Genomic DNA, 7497 nt, shown 5'->3' with positions numbered 1-7497 from the left:
GGCCAGGAAACGTGCAAATGGGAATACTCGACTAGTTCTGAAGCTCTCAACCTTTCTCTCTATCCATTATCTTGCTTCACATCAGCACTTTTTTAGGTGCTTTATGCTCATTATAGTGCTGCATTGGAGTGATGCCAGGTTGCAAGCAACCTAAAAAATTATATTGCCAATATTACTCTGAAACCTTTAATGAAAACTGCAAAAGAAGGGTCATACAGTATGTGTCAACACTGTGTATCTGGCTATATAACTAGACACACCTCTTCTCCTTAACCAATCGCTGTTTGCCTCAAGCTACAGATGGGAATCAGGTCTTGCCATCGGACTATAAACTCAAATTTAAAACCAGATCCAAATGATCAATGTGTCTATGGATGTCATGCTAACCCATAAGACAGAGATACACAAATGAGCTTCGATACTGAAGTACAAAGGAGTCTTCAAATGTTTTAAAGTGATGCAGGCGCAAGAGTTCTAAAAGAAATCTAAATATTTCATGCCATACAAATGATCAGAACAGGGCACAGAGCTTAGCCCTGGAATAAAATTATGCTATTATTATTATTATTATTATTATTATTATTATTATTATTTAAATTTTTTGCACCGTATCACATTTTATGAAAAATGCATTTCGTCAATTAAAAAGGCTGGAGCACGTTTTAGCTTTTAAGGCCAGGAAGTCATCAGAGAGCCTCAGCCAACACATGCAGAGGTCTGAAATCAATCAATGAATAATAAAACAACAGCGCTGGCTCCTCTCTGGATGGATGCTTTTAATTTTCTCCTCCAAACTAGTGGCCATGCTCTCTTCAATTTTTCAGAAGTCTTTAAAAAAAAAAAAAAAAAAAAAAAAAGCAAAAAACTTAAGTGCTTAGCAGGAGTCTCTCTCAAGAACAACTACTGTCTGTCTCACCCGTTCTGCTGTCTGTTGAGAAAACGGCTGGATAGGTTGCTCAGAAGACGCCTGAGAAAGAAAAAGCCCTCTATTAATTACCGGTGTGGTCTCCGAGCAGGGACATGACAGCAGGTAAATGAGATTCAGAAAGAACAGCTGCAGCTTCTCATCTCTGGCGTCTGCTATTCTTAGAGGGTAAAGCACTGGCCGCATGGCAAGTTCACCAAATAGGGCAAAGAAATTAGCAGATTTGGACTGTGTGGCCTTTAATAATAGGCTTTTTACCCACCGAATTGGTTTTATCAATGATCTGGTGAGGGCGTGAGGTTTGTTAATAGAACAAGAATAGAACTAATCCGGGAGGATTCCACACCTACACCCCGCAAACGCGGTCAGTTTCACTTAATCTTCCTAACGCGGGAGCTCATTCAAAGTTTTTCAACTTCGCAGGTCCTTAGCTGAGGCTTGATCAATTATTCAGAAGCTTACATTAGTCCTTGTTGGAGATTGATTCGGTGCATACTAGAATATTAGAATTTAACCCGAGGTGAATAAAATATTCGTGAAACTCAGAAGAAAGGTCCCTCATGGACCACGGCATATGTGTTTAAGTGGTTTATTGCACTACATCCTATCCGTTCCAGTGATCAGGCTTAGTGTGCTACATCATTGCTCGAACATTAAAACGGCCTCCATCCATCAGCTTCCCTTGATGAATCCACTGGAATATCTAGGAAGATAATAGATTCCATATTTTGTGGAAGCAGAAAGATGTTTTTGTGGGTGAAAAGAGACGAATTTGGACATCAATCTCCCATTGCTTTGTTAATGATTGGGTGGTGTGGGGTCGGTGCTGAGCACAGGTGAACTGACAGGTCCTAGATTCTGCTGCGGCATTATTTACCGTGCCGGGAGACACACACATACATTACACACATCTGGGAAAAGGTCATAGAGAAAAATGGAGAGCTGCAGCAAATTGCCTCTCCATCACATTATTGAGTTTTCATGTAGCCAAGTCAGTCAGAGCAGTTAACCGACGGCCCGGGCGACGACTGGCTATTTGACATTCCATCTTTATTAATGTTTATAACAGGCGGTTATAATTGCTGGCAGATGTCTTGAATTTAAAACAAACACGAATGTTAACGTCTTTTGTTTCGCCGTCTCAGAATTGTTTAATTTTTAATTATTATTTTTTTTTGGATACTTCAATAAAGCATCTGTATAATTTGCTTTATATTTAGCTTTTAATAATACATTTTATTTATTTTGTACTGCATTATATCAAACAAGAAAAGCGTTTCTTACTGCTGGTCTCCTTCTTGTCTTCTACACTTGGGCTTTATTACGGACTAATCAGAATTCAGTCCTTTATATTTCACATTCAGCACCTGCTCATTTGTTCTACTTCTGTTTCCACTACTTCCCTGCCTCGAATTTCTGCTTTGTCCCTTTCGTGTCATTATTTTGCCATTTACTGTATATATTCAGTCCATGGTTCCCAGGTAGACCAGTGGCTAGCATCCTGCTCATTCACACTAAAGCTAGTGTACTTGAAATAATTAAGCGACATCGCACAGGAAGAATATCAGCTTCGATGTGATATCTTTATTATCTTTATTATATATAGATTTCATTTATTATCAACATATTATGATTTGTTTGTTTCTTTAATTAGTTATTTTGCTACCTTCATAAGTCAGTGTGCCAAAAGACATGTACATCCATGTACTATCCATGGTTACGATTTCATCATGGACAGTAAGTTACAACAAAAAGCTAACGTGAAATTCTGTGTAAAACTGGGCAAATCTGCCACGGAGACATTTGACATGATTCAACAAGTTTACGGCGATGCTGCAACAAGTTGTTCAAGGTGTTTTAAATGGCACAAATGGCAAGAGTGGAAGAACACCATTGGAAGACAACGAGGGATCAGAAAGACCTTTAACAAGCCAACCCCCCCGAAAATGTCTAAACTATTTGGCAACTTGTGCATGCTGATCATCGGAGAACCACAACATTGCTGTCGTTGTCGGTGTGTCATACGGAACAGGCCAGGAAATCCTCACGTGTCATTTGAACAGGCACCACATTGCTGCCAAGATCGTCCCCAAGAGCAGAAGAAACATCACATCGAAGCCTAACAAGAACTCCATCAGTGTGCCGTGTATGACCTGTCCTTCATGTCAAGGATCAGTACCGGTGTCGAAACCTCGGTGTACGGGTACGACCCTGAGATGAAGCAATGAAGACGACAATGTAGTCTTCATAGGGGAAGAGCCCATCATCTCCACGACCGAAAAAGTCAAGGCAGGTGCATGCTCATCATCTCTTTCGAGCCCAGGGGCCAGACTGTTAATAGGCAATTCTACTGCCAGGTTAAAAGCGTCCGAGGGAGGACATATAGCGAAAGTGACCGGATCTGTGGTGCATATATTGTAAAACTTTTTGATACTTCCTCATCTTCTTCTGTGTTCGCTGGAACTAGCATTGAGCTGGCAAACAACTGACCTGTTTAGCAACTGACCATTAGTGTAATTAACAGGGGTGATAATAATCTTACTTTCTTAAGTGTATCGTGTAGCCAATAAAACATGGAGGTGGTGGACAGTCCTGTAAATCTTTTTACTGTCTCTTTTTATACTTCCACTTTAGAATATCAGCTACGTTAACTTCCGGGGTTCCTGGGTTGACTCCAAAAATATTGTTAAATAAAAAGATAGTGTGCTATGTAGAAGAAGTACCTTGTTTCACTTAGGTGTTGTTTAAGATGACATACCATTATCAGATGTGTTTTCTTGCTGAAAGTGCTTCTGTGACTGGTTTTAAATGTGAGTTTCGGCAGGCAGCTGCTCTTTCCTCGTCCTGCACCACACCGACAGGACGCTGCGAACTACATTTAGCGCAATTATCAGTTATTAGAACACCTTTGACGTGATAGATATAATTAAACATCCCAGCGATTTTATGTTCTATTATCACCAGTCTATGTCCAATCAGATTACTGTTACAATTAACTGTTGAATGATGGATTATTATCACCTGTAGACATACCGCATATAAATGACTTTCTTTATATCTCATAAACCCTGATGTTCCTCAGCTCCTGCTCAAGACTCCAGCTCCGACACTCTGTAATAAACTTGGCACTCCGAGGAAGAGGGTTGTAATTAATTTTTTTTTTCAACACCTTGATCTTTACTCGGTAAGTCGTGTGTGTTTGATGAACCTGGTAAGTGAAAAGTCGAAAGTCCATTTTTCTGTCATTGCCCTTTATGAAGGAACTGCATGAATAGCTGACTCAGAAGGTTCTGTTAATATTCATGAAATCTCGTTAATGTTAATATTTGAGAATTATTACCTTTGGCCCACTTTATATCTTTGATTATACTGTAGTCTTTGATGTCATTTCATCATCCTTCTCACTGACAGAGACGTTAGAGTGAATAATGTTTATTTTTAATTTTTTAGGGTTTGATCGGCGTGGCTTTATGTATTAGCTAATTCGAGTCGAGTCTGTCGAAACTCCATGGCGAAGCAGGGTTTCTATACCTGCGTGCTGTCGGTGTGTGTCTTTATGAATCTTCCCGGCTACGACACGCTGGATTTGTGCAACGCTGCTCTTTATTTGAGCTCTTTATTTCCATAATGCACCGTGCTTGGAGTTACGAAGCTATCAGAGCATCGATGTGTGAGTGTGATATACTGTTGCTCGGAGATGTGTGTACCTTTCCCTTGCAGTGTTTGCTTTAGTCCTGGGTCTGTTTTGAAGAGATTCTCCGCTAAGCTGAACACGTTACCGATCCCCAGTTTTCCTGAGTGTATTTAGTGTCCTGAGCATGTCTGACAGAAGGAGGGACAAATCTGTCAACTCAATCTGCCCACTGAGCAGGAACATGATGTTTGATTTTACCTGTTTGTACTCTTCTGTCCTAAATTGCCATCGTGATTTTCCATGCCCTAATTTTCCCCCTCTCCAAATGGCACCGGCGTAATGAAATTAGTCAAATGAACCGACCTGGAGATGATAGGTTCTAATTATAGATATTATAAATAGATATATTAATGCTCTTCTGTTTTGTTTTGCTGAGCAAGCAATGCTTATGATTCAGTTAAGTCAAAATGGCTGGGAATCAATATAGTGATTGATTATTTGCTCTCCTCATATGGATCCTGGAACACGCCTCATTTGGCACTTACAGGACATGCTAAATGTTATACAGTACTTTCAGAAACAGTGTAATAAAAAAAAAAGGATTATTCTATCATATTCTGTGTTTTTATTTGTAATCGACCTCTCGTGGCTTCAGTCCAAACAAGATGCAATCTTTGTCCTTGCAGGTCAATTTGTTCTACCTGTTTCGAATATCCTCATTTTCTCTTTAGTGCGTGCATATGCATAATTCATGTAGTCAACAATGCGGTACTGAAAACCTCTTCGGCGAGAGCTTGCCAAGCCCTGATATGTGTTTTGCCGGTGATGAATTAGGAGACGGTGTGGCACAGACTTGCATCTCTCATGCGCTCTTCATCACGGCTCTTACAAGCTTGCGAACTCCAAAGCTGAACCCAATTTATCATAACATTCCTAACAGCATTTCTTTAGCTCTATTGCATTCCGAGATTTTTCCACCCGAAACCCGTATTTAACGTAAATATACAACTTCCATCGCTCATTGTGCGAGAGCCTAATTAAAGTCATTTAGACTCAAACATCGTTTATCTGTATTATGGAAAGGAAATAGATTTCATAAGAAATTTATCAATTTATCCAAATGAGTGACATCATATTAGAAGTCACGTGTTATTTTATACATTTTAGGACAACTTTTGAATTAAATCCCATGGGCTGGAGTTAAACAACTGTAACTGTTTTGACAGCCTCTGTAATCATTCATTCTGTTTGATAAGCCTGCTGTGAAGCTTCCATGTGAAGTCCCAACTGTTCCCTTCAACTTTTAATCACAGAATTCCAACCATCGTTTGATTACGATCGATAATTCTTTTGCAGTTAAGAGAAAAAGACAGCAAGACTGTGAAGATCATCTGAGAACGTTAATTTACTATCTTTAATAGTCTTTGTGTTTCATCTTCGCTTCTCCACCCTCTAGTAAAACTTGTCTATTAGTAATGAATTACCGTTCCCCCTGCAGTCCCAGGAGACTAATGTGTTTGTATGAAGTGACTTGTCAGTACAAATCAACCAGACAGGTTGGAACTTTAAGTGTATCGAGTGCATCTTCAAAGACAGGCATGCACAGAGTGGGTTGAGAGCAATCACATTTTTTGTAAGAAAATAGAAAAACTGTTTTTTAGAACTACTTTGATCCTGTAAATCTTGCCTGTAGCAAAGTGGAACTGCTGAACTTCTGTGCTGAAAATCATAATGTGGTCATATATAGATACTGTATATACTATATGAGCCAATCAAATCTTTGGACACAAGTTTGGATTTAATTTCTGCATTCTAGAACAACAATACTGGATTTTTTTTTCCCAAAGTAGGTCAGCTGTTCTGGAACATTTTTTGCAAGAACAGTATTGTGTCAAGTACATTTGCAAAACCAATCAGGCATCATGATGAAACTGGCTCTCATGAAAAGCATTCCAGTAAAGCGAGACCAGTAAAACCAAAACTGCAAGCAGAGGAGTTTATTAAGAGTGACCTCGGTTTTAGGTCCTTTTGTGCTGCAGGAGCAGCTCTGGCCCCTGGGGCGGCATTGATTCCACACGACCTGTGGATTGTGTTGTGGTGTCTGGCACCAGGACGTTGCCAGTAGATACTTTGGGCATCCTATGGGTGCTTGATTACACTGGCATTTGGAGAGTTTGGAGGCCAGGTTGTCAGTATTAGGCTTTTTGTCTGCTGGGCCCCGTGTGTGGGGGTTGTGGTGCACTGGGTCTTCTGGTATCTTTCTGTCAAAGCCAGCATTGACTTTCTTTAGGGATTTGTGCTAAATTGGCTTTTTTTGTAGGATTGGATCGGGCTGGCTTTTTGGTCTTTTCTTCTTCTTATTATTGTCACCACTAGGCAATACCTGGTACTAAATGTCTAAAAATTTAACCAATCATAAGGTGTACTTACACCTTTTATGAAAATGAATGTCATGGCAATATTGGGCTTTCAATGATAACCGATTATTTTAATGATAATTGAACCGGTTGTGTTTCTATAGCAGAATGATTATACAACATACATTTTTAATTGATAAAATATATGTACCCCATCAAATATTATTAATTCACTGGTGCTGGAAGTCCAGGGTTATGTTCCAAGTAACCCTGACCAAATAAATGCAAATTCAAAATGGTTTGTTTGAAATCACTCATGGATTGATTAAAACAATGAGAAAGTACAAGGAGATCAGTGCAAAGCTGAGAAGAAGAAGACCCAAACTGTCACTCTCAGCTGAGATGAAATTAGTTTGGTGGGTCAGAAGCAAACCCAAAAACCACCAAACCCCTGCCAGGACCTGGAAGCTGCTGAAGTACCAGTGCCACTGTCTACAGTCAAGCTAGTCTTACAGTACATCACCATGGACTAACATGAGAACACATCCCCATCTAAGAACCCATCCCCCCCCCCCCCCCGC

This window comes from Clarias gariepinus, chromosome 3 (genome assembly GCF_024256425.1).
Source record: "Clarias gariepinus isolate MV-2021 ecotype Netherlands chromosome 3, CGAR_prim_01v2, whole genome shotgun sequence".
In the NCBI taxonomy this organism is placed as follows: domain Eukaryota; kingdom Metazoa; phylum Chordata; class Actinopteri; order Siluriformes; family Clariidae; genus Clarias; species Clarias gariepinus.
The sequence above is the reverse complement of the archived record's forward strand: the minus strand, read 5'-3'. Positions refer to the sequence as shown.